At 43.2% G+C, this 14,637-nt stretch overlaps 2 long non-coding RNA genes across 3 annotated transcripts in view; one reads left to right on the top strand and one right to left on the bottom strand.

Annotated features, from left to right (window-relative positions):
• LOC310671459 overlaps positions 1-8,848 on the bottom strand; it is a 34,382-nt gene extending 25,534 nt beyond the window's left edge. Inside the window, exon 1 of one of the 2 annotated variants that reach the window (XR_014508020.1) lies at positions 8,698-8,848. This is a non-coding gene — a long non-coding RNA (uncharacterized lncRNA). Of the gene's footprint in view, positions 1-2,513; positions 2,664-8,697 lie in introns of those variants that run through there. The other variant, XR_014508021.1, reaches the window with a different exon arrangement.
• The window catches only part of LOC310671445, a 53,745-nt gene that overhangs the window by 10,406 nt on the left and 28,702 nt on the right, over positions 1-14,637 (top strand). The window lies entirely within an intron of this gene.

Raw genomic sequence — 14,637 nt, 5'->3', positions numbered from 1 at the left:
CATTCCCCCGTGTCTCTTATTTAAGGATTTTTTCCTCCCACCACTAGGTCTGCTTGCTGTTTGCTCCCTTTGGTCTATGACATTTGGATGATCATCTTCATCAATTAATAGACTCCTACCTTCAGGAGCACTGTCTCCCTCCCCCACATTAGTCAGTTTAAAGCCCTCCTGATGAGGTTTCTTAGTTTTTTGGCAAAAACATTCCTCCCAACCGTTGTGAGGTGCAGCCCATCGCTTGCCAGAAGTCCATCCTCAAGAAACTGCAGTCCGTGATCTAAGAATCCAAACCGTTCCTGTTTACACCATTTGCAAAGCCAGCTGTTTACTTCCACTATTTTCCTCTCTCTCCCTGGGCCACGTCGTTCAACTGGGAGGACAGATGAGATGACGATTTGGGCATTTAATTGCTTCAATTTCCTGCCCAGAGCCTCGTAGTCTCTTTTGATCTTCTGGAGGCTATTGCTTGCAGTGTCATTGGTTCCCACATGAACCAAGAGGAAGGGGTATTTGTCAGTGGGTTTTATGATTCCTTGCAGTCGTTCAGTTACATCTTGGATCTTAGCCCCGGGGAGACAGCACACTTCCCGAGACATCTTGTCAGGCCCACAGATCACTGCTTCTGTTCCCCTCAGTAGGGAATCCCCTATCACCACTACACGCCTTCTCTTAGGTTTGGTCAGGGTTCTTCCGTGAGCGGTCCGTTCCAAGGTCGCCTGCACATTCCCTGAGGACTGACTTTGCTGCTCATCTTCATATACGTGATCGACTGTAATGAGGGAGAGATCCTCAAATGGAGTCTGCTCTTCGTCTTCCATGCTAGGGGAGAGGACCTCAAAGCGATTGTGTATTTCTAGACAATCAGAGCGAACCCTGGGCCTCCTACTTCTTTGAGTCACGTTTCTCCACATATCGGGCTCCTGTGTTGGTGAACTAGCCTCCTTCTCAGGGGAGTCCCTGACTCAAGGACTTGTTATGGAAATAAAGGGGGGGCACTTATTGGAAATCAGTTTTGTCACCTCTTCCCCCCCCCCCAACCCTGAGACAATGAGTCTAGCCACCTTTTATTCACAGTCGCATAAGCACTACACTACAGCATGACCATAAACTTGTACTTTCAACTGCTGAAATATACACCCAATATGTAGCAATGGCGATTATGTTACTGCTTTATGAATGAACACTGTGTTTTATGAATGGACTCTGTGTTTTGTACATTACCTAAGAGCCACCAATAGGGAGCTCTAGAATCTGACAGCTAACTAATCGGGTACTACCAGACAGCGACCCCTATTGCTGAAAGCAGGTAACCAGCAGGGAATGCTTCAGCTCAGCCTTTGCACTGTTGACTGAACACCCCCTGCTGTGCAGATAATGGAGAAAGCTCGTAAATTGTATCCCTTCTGGCATCCTGGCCAACTCTATTACGCTGGTGTAAACCCTGGTGCACCGGAAGCACAGAATAGCAGCAAATAAAATCCACTCATACATCAGCAACTGATAAGACTTGTCAACCAAAATCCAAATTATAAAGCTCCAAAATACAGGCCAAAAGAGAGCAGGTCTGGGAAGAGCGAAGCATACAGTGGGCACCACCAGTGAAATGCCCTGCTCCATGTAACTCCTGTCCTGTCATTTGATAGAGTGCCCACTTGCCCTCCTTCTTAACATGGAATGCTCTCTACTGGAGTCTCCAGGTCCAGTGCAAAGACAATAAGAAGGGAGAGTAGGGTCCTTGAAGTTCCCAACAGCTGTTAATCAAGCAAGCAAACACCTTTGTCACAGTCAGAACGCCTATGTCCTGGCCAGGCCTGCACCCAATCTTGTTTTTGTACAATCTTGTTTGTCCTCAGTAACCAAAGTTATATTATCAACATATACAAGCAAAAAAGTTGTTTCCCTTCATTTGCAAGGAATCATACAAAACAAAGTGGCACTAATAAATAAAAGTTCCAGGGTGGCAACAGAAAGCAAACTAAAAATGCTTTTGCAGTTCATCAAAACTATCCAGCAATATCAAGTTACAGGAAAACTGGTGCTATTAACAGCAATCCTTCTAGTTGGTTAATTGGTTTGGCAACTTCCATGGACATAATGTGTGATGCTAATTATTTTCCCCAAGAGTTAAATGATAACTCATCAGAGGCAGCTACAGGAGAGCTATGAGATTCAGGTGAGGGTCAGATGCCCTGTCAATCCCAGCAGGTATATAAGAGGACGACAGGCCTGTGACCTGCCCATCATTCTCCTAAAGAGGAGAAGCCTAGCATGGAAGACTTGTGTATAGTATGCAGATCTGAAAGGGCCACAAAGGGAAAACCACCCAAGTGGGCCTCACAAGTGGAGTTGCCTAGGGCCTCTCTTCATCTAAATCTGGCCCTGAGTGTGTGGTGATTGAAAGCTTATTTTGGGATGTATACCCCCAGTTCCTTGTTTTCCCCCTACATATATAACAAAATTAATAAACTGATGACAAATGCATGATAATCCATGAAAATAAAAGATACACAGCTCACCAGACACATGGGGAGAAGCAAGACTGATGACTGAGCCCCCAGGATGAAGGGAAGGCCTCTCTGCAGATGAGGGACTTGCTGTGAGCTCCCTTTGTCTACATCTTTGTCAACACCCTTCTTCCTTTCTTAATAGTGTCCTACCCTCCTCATCGTCATTTCAATTTCTTAGACATTTCTGGACTTTAACCACTAGGTGTCGTAGGTATTCAGCTCTCTACAAATCTCTTCCTTCTATTTTTAATGGCCCAACACTGCAAGGTAATTCCGTTTGCTTCCCAGTGTACATTGTCTCTGCAAATGACATCCAAGAAAAGAAAGCTACATGGTTGAAATCTGTGCTCCACCCAACAAAGCCAATGTGAACCTTATGAACACCCCCTGGGAATAAATCCCACTGAATCCCATTGGACATAAATCTGAGTATGCAAACATGCATATGGGTCCATTCTGGGCTCCTGCTTCAGCTTTTAACTACCAAAGAGTTTGATTAATCACAGCATTGAAACAGGAGTGTCTAACCTAATATTATAAGTTCACAGGGGCATGCAAGACTGCCCTAAGATATCTGGATTCACTAAAAGTTTAGAATTTAAGCAAACTCCTGAATTCTTGGGTCTAGTGGGGGCTGGAGTTTAAACCAATTTTTCAAAATCCAGGAAACTGCCTGGCAGACATCAAGCGGCTGAGTCACTGACATAGCAAAGACACGAGTCATGACCCATCAAGACAGTCCATCAGCCAAGCAAAGGCTATGGCAGCCACAAACGGAGGATAGTAAGACAGAAGACCAGCACTTTTTACTATGCAGAACTGGCAAAGTCAACAACCAAAATAAGAGAATTTAATAACGAAGGTTTTGTGGAAGAATGGAAGCCTTTTTCTGACAATTTAAAGAAATATTATTATATGATGATGCACAAACAAGATTTGAACTATGAGCCACAGAAGAATTTAAAGATTATAGTAGTGTTGTTAAGATGTAAGAGATAGAAGACAGGGTGCAACAGAGGGAGAGAAATTAAAACACCATGGGAAAGGGGGTGGGAAGTCGGCCAAAATAACAAAGAAAAATGTTTTACTATGTATTGAAATGTATGTGTTAAATTTTTGGAAAACTTGATTAAAATTATGATAAAAAAGATCAGCAGTTTTGGGCTAGAATTATGTAAGTGAACAGGGGAGAAAGTGTCAATTTGGGAAGTGGTTTGGCAAGCCAGAGAAGGAGGTGTGTGTGTGTTAGTGGGTAGAACCAAGAAGGGTTTAAGATTTCAGTTTTGGATGATAAAAGCTGGGAGGGGTTCGTTTTTACTGTGTTACTGGGGAGAAGGGAGGCAAAGCTCAACTGCCTCTGTCCACTTTCAGCAACTGAGTACATTTAGAGATTTGACACCATGGGCAGTTGCCTAGTTTGCACCTATTGTTGAATCAGTTCCAGTCAGACTCCTGTGAGCAAGGGTGTGGGGAGTAGGGTTGCCAGATAAAAAAAGAACAGGGCTCCTGCAGCTTTAATAGTTATGCAGAAGAGGGGATTTCAGCAAGTGCAACTTCTTGTACAGCTGTTGACATTTCCTCTTCTGCACTATTGTTAAATGTGCAGGGGGCCTGTAGACTTTTTCACCTGCCCTCTTGGAGTCGGTGAATAAGGGAAACCAACCACTCTGCTGAGCAGAGAGAGAAAAGAACTACCGCTTCCTGGATTGTGATTGTTCTGCTTTGGTAATCCCTTCTTGCTCTCTCTTACTCATGCAAGAGGAAGTTGATTTGGTGCCAAAAGTGGCATCAACTTGTATTCACACCCACACTCTACCACTGAGCAAGGACTGTGCGCTGATAAACATTGTTGTAGACACAATAGGCATCGGATATGCCTCCAGTGCAATGTTTGCCAGGTTAAAATTCAAAGGGTATCCAGGCCACAAATAAATATGTGCCCTCAGATTTATTTTAAACTTTGTGCCTTATAAATGCAGGTTTCCAAATATGGCACAATATCCTGACCAGATTTAACAGGTAGGCGAGCTGCTGGAAGGTAGATATAGAGATCATTATCCCAGCTAGTATCAGTATAGGATTTGAATTGATTTAATATACGGTATGTGTGGTTGTTAACCCTCTCTCTCTCTCTCTCTCTCTCTGTGTGTGTGTGTGTGTTGTAAATGATTGTTTTTTTCTTTAAATGTATATATGCAGTTGTTTCAAACATACACACACAGCCACACAGCTGTTTTGTATATGTTTTTATTATATTTTAAATTGCTTCAGGATGCTTGATGGGAAGTGATTAATAAACAATAATAATTACGTTGGCCCCCTTTGAATACTAGGGTAAGTATATGGTTGGAGAGGAGACACACATGGCTTCCAAACAGCATTGTAAAAGTAGATCAAACAGCATTAAATGGCATGTGGCATTGGTGCAGATATTTGTGTGTGTACCAACTTCTTTAAATGGTATTGGCTGGAACAGTATGGCATGTGCGGGTACAGGTCAACTTCCAAACAGAACCAAAAGCATTAGATGGCGGGAAGACATTTGGGTTTCATGCAACCAATTAGTACAACCTGCCCTCGCCCTGCCGGTATCGTCATATGGACCATTCCTGATTCATGGAGAATAAAAGGCTGATTCACAGGACCACACAACAGCTGCTAGAAATGCTGTCTTATCTGGCTCTCTGCCCAGTACTGAGATGGAGCTGAACATGTGCTGGTGCCACCACAAAAAAGGATCAGGCCTTATGCAAAGCACCACCACCTGTACTAAATATAAGTTATTGGCAGTGTGCTCTGAGCACAGACTTGTGCATAATGGCAACTACATATTGCTGCCTCATCACAGGCAAGGAGTTACTTAGTAATTCTGAAATTCTAGGTGGTCTTCATGTCACAGAGCTACACTCAATAAACAATCTAAGCCAGGGCTGGAACCTGGAACCAGGGCTGGAACCTGCAGGCCTCTGTAAGTTGCTGTTGGACTCCACCTCCCATCAATCCCAGGTTTCTCACATCTGATTTACAGTAAGCTCTGTGGTGAGGGTACCTGTGGAAGGCACTTGCCTGCAATCGCTTGCTGATCACATGAACACTGAGCAATTTTGAGGTGTACGCTTTTAAAATACAATGAGTGCAGAAGACATGAGCCTTGTTCCACATGCAGTCTGGCAATTCTGTGTCCAGCCCCAGCTTTCGGATCTCACCCTCATCTGATGCATAGTGAGTGGTATGGCAAAATGGATTCACTCTGGCCTTGTGATCAAGAATAATTACTGCTTCTTCCATCACAGCACTGCAATGGTGAGAGAAGCTGGCTGTGCCAAAAAAAAAAATTATCTTGCTATTAGCACAGAAGCCTTGCCCCTTAATGAATCTGGCAACCCTATCCAAAGGAAAAGGATTCATAAATACTGTTTCCTAGCATAACACAGAGCTCAGAGTTCCAGATTGCCATTCCCACATTTTTCCTTACAGAGGCTTTGCACCTTTAACCGCTGCATGACACACACGTACAGCTGCATGACACAAAGAAATCCAGTAGGTTTAGCTTTCTCCATCCCTCTATGGATGGATAACTTGCTGGAATGAACTCAGGCTCTAGGGCAACTGTTAAAGGTACCTAGCCTGTGTCACGAGAGCAGGTAGAAAGCAACCTTTTTCCAGAACAGGAAGATGGAAACTGAAACATATAAAGGCAAGAGAAGCTGAATCCAAATCAGCGTCACTTTCTTGCCTTAGGACATGGTCTCGTCTAGAAGACACAGTACAAAACAGAGCTAACATCTGGACACAGTGCCTCCACCTAAACAATGATGGGCAAGGCAAGAAAATGAGGGATCACTTACCCCATATTGTGATATTACTGTGTGTTTCTCCACCATTAGTTGATGGGAGGAAAACAATGAGATGCTGCTGTCTGGCAGGGGAAGTGACCCTTCGTTGTTTTTGGGCAGTACATATTGCTGCTCTTATATGGAGTGGCATTTGGTGGCTGTGTTGAAATAACTAGAGAGATGGTTGTGGTTTTGTATTTTATATATTTGTCTGGTTTAAAGCACCATTACCCATGCTGAGCCTTAGGCAGGAAACAAACGTAAGTAAAATGAAATCTTAATTAAAACAGCCACAACTACAAATTAGAGCTAAGCACCATCTCTGAAGAGGCAGGCAGATGGTTGGTTTTTTTTCTTTGGAAGGGAAGGTGTGGAAGAGCAGGTCTTATAGTGGTTTTCTCGCAACTTGATGCTTTCATTTCTGATGTGACACAACGGCTGCATGCCGTTTCCCTATGACTCTGCGTGTCTCTTTGCACCCTCACATCAGGACTTTTTAATAGTGTGGATTACTGAAACATGTTTTTGTTCAAATGCATTCCTTGAATGCCCCATTTGCATGCAGGCATCAGTTTTAATACTAAAAAAGAATGAAAAAAAGCCTACTCTTGATCAGTCTTAAATTTTGATTCCCAATACCCTTGCTTGGAAGTTAAGTTCAATTAAAGCTTAATGTTGTCAGCATCATCATTTGCTCATTTGTCAAATGTACCCATTTGTACATTGTACCCATTTGTACCCATTTATTTCCTCCAGCATGCACAAGATTCTCTCAGGTTTTAACCTTAGAACAACCAATGTGGTGTATTAGAGCCAAGAGAGATAGCCTGGCTCAAGGTCACCTGGTGAGATTCATGTCAGGGGTCCCCAAACTAAGGTCCGTGGGCTGGATAAGGCCCGGGGGACTCTCTTATCCGGCTCGTGGCGACCCCCACTGCCTGCTGCCGCCGCCCGCTCTTACCAGCGCTGCGGTATGCGGCTGTCCATTTCCAGGTCAGAGGAGCACCGGAAATAGCTTGTGTGCATGCGCAAGCATTATTTGCACATGTGCGTTATTTTCGGTGCACATCCAGGTTGGAGGAGGCCTGTGCACATGCGCACAAGCTATTTCCGGTGCTCCTCTGCCACGGAAGTGTGCCCGAAATAGCGTATGAGCACACGCTCCCCCGCCCTCCGGCCCGCAGCGCGATTGGTGCTGGAGACACCGGCTCGAGACGCAGTAAGTTTGCTGACCCCTGGTTCAAACCCTTGAACAGCTCCAGGTGAAATGTTGACCTCTCTAGCAACTAACTGCCCTGCTGTGGTTTGCAACGGCAACCCTGGCCTTAATTAAGTCGATGTCTTATACACTTTGCATCCTGGCAGCCAGGCATTTCTCTTTTGCTAAGCTGGCCAGAGGAGCAAGACATTTCCGTAGGACACCACAAAGAAAGGAAGCTTAAACAAACAGTTAAGGCAAAGGGCAGCAGTGGTTTTATTCATATAGCTTTGCATTATTCTATTGGATTTGATGTGTTGCTCAACAGGCAATCGACCACATCTTTTCAGGCATGCAGGGAAGCTAGTACGTCTTGCAAGCTGCTGGAGGAGGGCCGCTGTCTGAAGGAATTAAGTTCTATAGTCAGCCTCAAGGTTCAACAAGGTTCAAAAGAACACACACACGCAAGCATAGTATGCCCTAGTTAATTTCACAATGACGCCTTTAGGTCCTGTAGTTTGGATTTTCCACATCTGGGCAAATCATTTGTTTTGGGCTTATTTTTAAAGGTTATTTGAGCAGGACAAGAAGAGCACAACCTGAACAGTACTCTTCTCAGCCCAGGGAAGGGAGGATGGCAAGAAAGTTGGAAATACTTTGTTTACTGCTAAATGTGGCTCCCACACCCCCCAAAAACCTCATGGGTCACACAGAGGTGTGGCATTATGATGTGTAAACCTGTCACTTGTGATGTTTGCCTGGTAAATTTATTACTGGAATTTCAGGCGGTGAGCAAATGAAATGGGAACATCAACAGAAGGTTTTTGTTGTTAAAGTTTAACTGCTCCATCTATCTCCCATACACATCCATTTACTACAGTTCAAATATACCTGGTCTCCTGCCCGCGGAGGTTTCCTGCCCAGCATGGCATGTTGCCCAGGCAGCCTGTGATCTCCAAACAACTTGTAGCATGATGTCAGCGAAAGGTTTCTCTTGCTCTCTGTCAAACTATTACTGTGCCACATTTCTGACTACTTTTAAAAGCTTCCCTCCTCTACGTTCAGCAGCATTAACGTGAAAATGGAATAAACTACAGTGTGAATGCAGCCAAAGTGAAGTCTCTACTCACCCGTTGTAAACAATCAGGGGGCCAAAAACCTTCTGGAGTGTGTTTTCACTGGCCAATTTCAGAGGTCTGCTAGGGAAGGGGAAGGAGATTTTGTGAGGGGCACTCCTGGGCAAAATCGTTCCTCTCCTTTACCTTACTTTGATTGTGATCTGAGCTAAGGGGGCTGGGTTGAGGCAGGAGGGATGGAGTGGTCTTTCAGCGGCAGCTGCTTGCTTTGTCTCACAGGATGTAATGCCAGTTTAGATTATCTTGCAAAGCATCCAAGAATTTTTCCTGTCACCACTTGGGGGCAGGGAAGTGAATAAGTAATCAGACCAGATGCACGTGGTGCTTTGAAATAAACGACAAAGGGGTTTTGTTCTCCCACCCTCCCTGCTTTGTTCTGCTTCTGGGGTAGGAAGCTTGTGGCTTCTGAGATATTATTCCTAGATGTTGGCACAAGACTGTAACATAAGTCAACCTAAGGCCTGTTTGGGCAGGAAGGATATGATCATTTATTTTGTAGTATCTTTATTGGATTGTCTGAGAACGGCAATTTACTTGCAGGGAAAATGCCTTTGCCAAGCTGATCAATACATATAACAGTACAGATAACTAACAATATTTAGATATCAGGATACTTCAGAAGATAATCAGCTCATTCAAGTTCCAGACATAATTTTCTGGAAAAGGAGGAATAGAAGCATGTGTGATTTATTTATTTTTAAGCAGCAGCAGCTCATTTTGGGTCTGCACGTACCAAAATATGAATGTAACATTTTCGAGACTATGTCATAATTCTACTTGCTATTGTGAATGCTGTTCTGCTTCTCTTTGTTCTGGTCACAAAGTACTATTGTGTGACTCCGCTCATTCCTTTGTCCCAAGTGATTCCATAGCAAACTTGCTCCATTCTCATGGTAGTTTCTCCCTTGTTTTCTTATTTAAATAAATAAAAATAATCTAGTACTAATAAATCCTTCCAGATATTGTTGTTGTTGTTGTTGTTGGTATTTTCACACACATAATGTTTTTGGTTGGTATTCCAGAGGATATTTGAATAAACATCAGTAAGTAATATTTGTATTTTTACAAATAACTTTGAGTTCTTAAATCATATTCCTTCTTCATGAATCAGATTCATTATAAATTTATACAGCCTTCCCAGTTTTCTCATGTTTGGTTTTAAAACTGTTGTATGCTGTTCAGCCACTCCCGTGTCCCTACGGACAGGTTATCTTTGGAGAAGAGGATACTGGAAAATTAATGTGCAACGATGACTGCACTCGCGTTTATTTCAATGTACATGTGAGCAAAAAAACAAGGGAAAATGCTTCTTTTTCTTTGGAAATCACTCGTAGCTGAGTAAGATTGTCTTTCGTTAACATGGTTTTAGCAACGCAAACTCCTATTTAGTAGGTCCTAATGTTAATGGTCCTGATGCTAATGGGCCTTAAAGTCAGGGTCAATTTAATCAATTTCACATGTTCTGATTGTCTTGGCTGTTCTATGCTTCATGGTTCCAAAGTCCCCCACAGGCCCCTTCCCTTGGCTGAACTATGTATGCTGGTAACACAAGCCTACCATATATACCATTGCATCTTCTCAAAGGGCTGCTATGGCAGAAGATGTATGCATTTCTAGACCTCTTTTCAGCTTTAAGCAAAGCCCTGCTACCAATACACTAGCAGGGGTTTCCAACTTCCAAGAGACTGCGATCTATTCCTACTATGAATAAACTGGCAGTGATCTACCCATTGGATTGACCAGAGTTATTGAGCTTTGGGGGGGGCCCAGGGGCAGCTTGCGATCGACCGGTAGATCGCGATCGACCAGTAGATCATGATCAACCGGTTGGACAGGCCTGCACTAAAACAACATAGCCATCAAGCAATTCAAAGTGCCCTAGTTTTCAGCATAAAAAAACCACTATCCCCAGCTCCTCTAATTTAAGCTTCATTTATACAGTGCTATAAATTGCAAGTTATCCCAAGGAATCTGACAGGTTAACAGCAACTCAGGGAAACATCACCCAACACTTCTGAGCAGTTCCATTCCTTTGCAACGCCCTGTCATTTCTATTTCTGACATTCTAACTCTCAGAACAGTACATCTTTTGTCCTTCTCACCCCACCTTCTTTGCTGGATTGGAGTTGGGCTGCTTCTTATTTGCTGTACATGGTACACTAACTTTGCATAAACGGCAAAAATAATAATAATAAAACCCACACCAAAAAACCTCGATGGGTGGGAATGCTGAACCTAATTGATGCCAGTTATTGCTTCTGGCACAGGGACTTTTCCATGGGGATGCATAGACCCTGGGATTTTTCCTGGATTGATCATGGTGCTTTAAATAGGCCTTGACTCAGCTTGCCAAATGTATTACCCGTTTTCACTCTTGGGTACAATGCCTGTCCAGAAACGGCAAGGATTGTATTTTTTTAGCTCTCCAAGACACTGAAAGAATGTCCTACTGCTGTGCCTTCCACCCTGTTGTTTCATGGGTCCCTTTTCCCAAGCTTCTCCCCTACATGTTGGGAGGGAGAATTAGAAACATGCTGGCCACAGAAGCCAAGGGAATAGGATGAACCAGCCATGGATGAACCAGGCAGGACGCACAGCAGCTGCTTCCTTTGTCAGCATGATGCCCACAAATCATCAGAGCCACTGCGACTTATATAAAGGAACTATTATTGGGCCAGCTGGAACTAGACACTGGAGAGGTTTGAAGCAGAGGTTCCTTTCACGAACCTAGTTTGTTTTCCGTAATTTATTCCACCTCTCCAAGTCATGGGGGGGCACGTGCAGAGAAGTAGGCAGGGGAGTGAAGCACCGCCCCAACCGAGGGGTAGCCAAGATGGTGTCTTCCGGACATTGTTGGACTACAACTCCCATCAGCCCAGCTAGGATACTAGTGATCAAGGACGATGGGAGCTGTAGCCCAACACTGCCCAGAGGGCACCATGTTGGCTACCCAGCCCTGACCAATGGAAAGACTGTCTCTTCCCCCATAAACACACACACCTCACTTTCAGATATATCCTCAGGCATTGTTCCAGTTACTTTGCAACCTTTTAAGAATTAGACATGGTTTTTTAAAAGTTCCCTGCTACTGCTCTGGTTGCTCCCTGGGGCTGCTTCTTCCTGCAAGAGACAATCCCATTGAGACAGTCACTGCATCCTCCACCACAGTTGTTTGTTGAAAGGTTCCACCTTGGCTTCCTCTCACTTCTGTGGCTTTATTTCAGGAAAAAAAATATGCTATCCATCCAAAATGTAAAACTTCAACTGCTCTGCTGCTGCTGCTTCTTTTTTAAAAGAATTAGGTGGTTGGGTGCCACATTAATCCAGATCCTGCTATTTATTGTACAGACTTCTAAATTAGATATGATTGACTTTAGCGTCCTTTGGTTTTAGAGTGACATACTTCATTGGGGTTTAAATAGTACTCATGTTGCTCCCACAAACTAAAATAGCTTTTTCTTTGCATGTGGCGATCATATCCCTATCTCTCCCAGGTAAGAGAGTATAGATGTGCAGCCTAAAGTCCTCTTATTCTACTGTAGTTCTTAAATTGTGGGGATAAGTAACTGGCTCCAGGTTCACTGGATGGCTTTCTGAGGACAGTGAAGGTTGGCAGACAATGCATTTCCTGTCCAAAAAAAATGTTTGCAGATAAAAAGTAAAGAAATAGCACAATGAGAACTCTGCAGCTCTATTTACAATTTGTCCATCCAGTTCTGGAACTGGCCTACCCACACATGATCTTAATATAGACCTAAAGTCTCTGTTGCAGGTTATTCTAAGAGGTCAGAATACAGGTTACGGAAACAATACAAGTTATTATAGCCAGTCAAATGCCTTGCAGAAAGCTTCACCTAGATTATGATTTTAAAGAGTTTCAAGTCAAAACAATTTCAAGAAACAGACCTAAAAAACAATGATACCCCTTCCTCATTACTAATGGGCAAACCTTTCTAAAAGAATAAGCATATGGGGAGGCAAGGTCTTATGACTCTTGCCACTGCAAGCCTTACATAGGTCAAGCAAACAAAGGCAACTCATTACAACCCCATCCCAACCTATGCCATAAAAATACTGAGGAAAGGAACAATTGTCTATTTTTCAAGGTATCTATCAACTTTATTTGTATTTATTTATATGCTGCTCTTCTATTTAAAAAGCCAAATGCAGTTTGCAAAAAGTCACTCCAATAAGACAAAAATAGACAAAATCAACAAAACAGCTGCCAGCAGTCAGAAGCGCAGCAAACAAAAAAGTAAAAAACAATCAGATTAGATGACAGTTTAACATAAGAGGGTAAATAATTTTGTACTCCCTTCCTTCTACAACTCCAGCTGTGCTTCCACACCCCCTACATTCCCTCTAACCTTAACACGAGAAGAGAAGAAGGAGTTTGGACTTGATATCCCGCTTTATTACTACCCTAAGGAGTCTCAAAGCGGCTAACAATCTCCTTTCCCTTCCTCGCCCACAACAAACACTCTGTGAGGTGAGTGGGGCTGAGAGACTTCACAGAAGTGTGACTAGCCCAAGGTCACCCAGCAGCTGCATGTGGAGGAGCGGAGACACGAACCCGGTTCACCAGATTATGAGTCCACTGCTCTTAACCACTGCACCACACTGGCTCTCGGTGCTTTTGGAACACCAAAAGCAAATATTTTTTAGAATCCATCTTATCTGTCTCTCCCAAGACCAAAGTAGCTTGCTCGTCTCTGTCAAACCCCAGCTTATACACACATGTAGCATGACCCAAGTAACTAGGCATGTGATAGGTTGGAGTCCAAGGTTTGGCACAAATCAGGGCCGGATTAAAACCTTTAGAGGACCTAAGCAATTAAGATTTTGGTGTCCCCACATATATATCTAATTCAAAATATAAACAATATACTTCCACTTTATATTTGGAATTTTTTCTCCTTTTTTCCACTTGCAAAGTCTTTGATCAGATCCTCAAAACTATCTCTACTAAGTATAGAAGATGTGTTACATAAGGTTAAATAAGGCATCCAACCTGCCTTGTTGCATTGCTGTTCTGCTCGGATTTTTAATATACTTCAGCTGAGAAAATGGTCAGCTGAGCAATTTATGACCATTAATGTTAAAAATCCAGCAATGGAAAATTTCTGTGGTACTCCCCGTCTCTTGATGCCCCAATAATGTGCTTATTTTGCTTAATGGTTAATCCAGCCTTGGCACAAATGCACCCAAGGACTCCAACACATCTATGAAATTTATGACAATTTTTTTTAAAGTAAAGAAAAAGGACAAGTGGAAGAGGCTAAATGTTGCTTCAAGAAAATAACAAACAGAACCTTTTGGTTCAATTCTTCCTTACTGTAACTATTTACAAACAGGATTCTGGCCTCCTTAAATTAACAGCAGTAAATACCACTGGATTTGTCTTTCTCCCTCCTAGACAGAACTAAGTCTATACTTTGTGTATTCAAGGAGGCGAGATTGTTCTGCAAAATAGAGAACAGGAGATTCTCGGCCCACGCTTTTAGTTGAACCACAGGTCTGCCCTTAGAATCACATTGCTTTTACATTCTGAACAACAAAATCCCAGTCTTTATACATTATATAATTACACTAATCGTGCAGGAGAAGCAATAAATAAATAAACCAGTGCCATGGATTTAAAAGTCGTTAAGGCGGATTTGATTTTACGTGGATTTAGACACTGTACATTTTCCATAATGCTCGAATGATGGGACTTTAAACGCTGTGCTCGTGGAAAGAAGCCACAATCCTTCAGGATTAGGATTAAAAAACGTTGCGTAAATAAACATTTAATAGAGTTGGGCATGGAAATGCTTCTCCTCTCTTTTCCGTTCCCCAACAGCAAAAAGCCGCTTTATCCCCAACATTAAGCCACGCAAAAGGCGCGGCAGCCGCCCGTCTTCCGCGGGAGCTGAAGAAGCAGCCGCTGACACTGAGCAGCCGGGCAAGGGCAGAACCCACAA

The sequence above is a fragment of the Podarcis tiliguerta genome, assembly GCF_965153285.1.
Source record: "Podarcis tiliguerta genome assembly, chromosome: 1".
In the NCBI taxonomy this organism is placed as follows: Eukaryota; Metazoa; Chordata; class Lepidosauria; order Squamata; family Lacertidae; genus Podarcis; species Podarcis tiliguerta.
The sequence above is the reverse complement of the archived record's forward strand: the minus strand, read 5'-3'. Positions and strand labels throughout refer to the sequence as shown.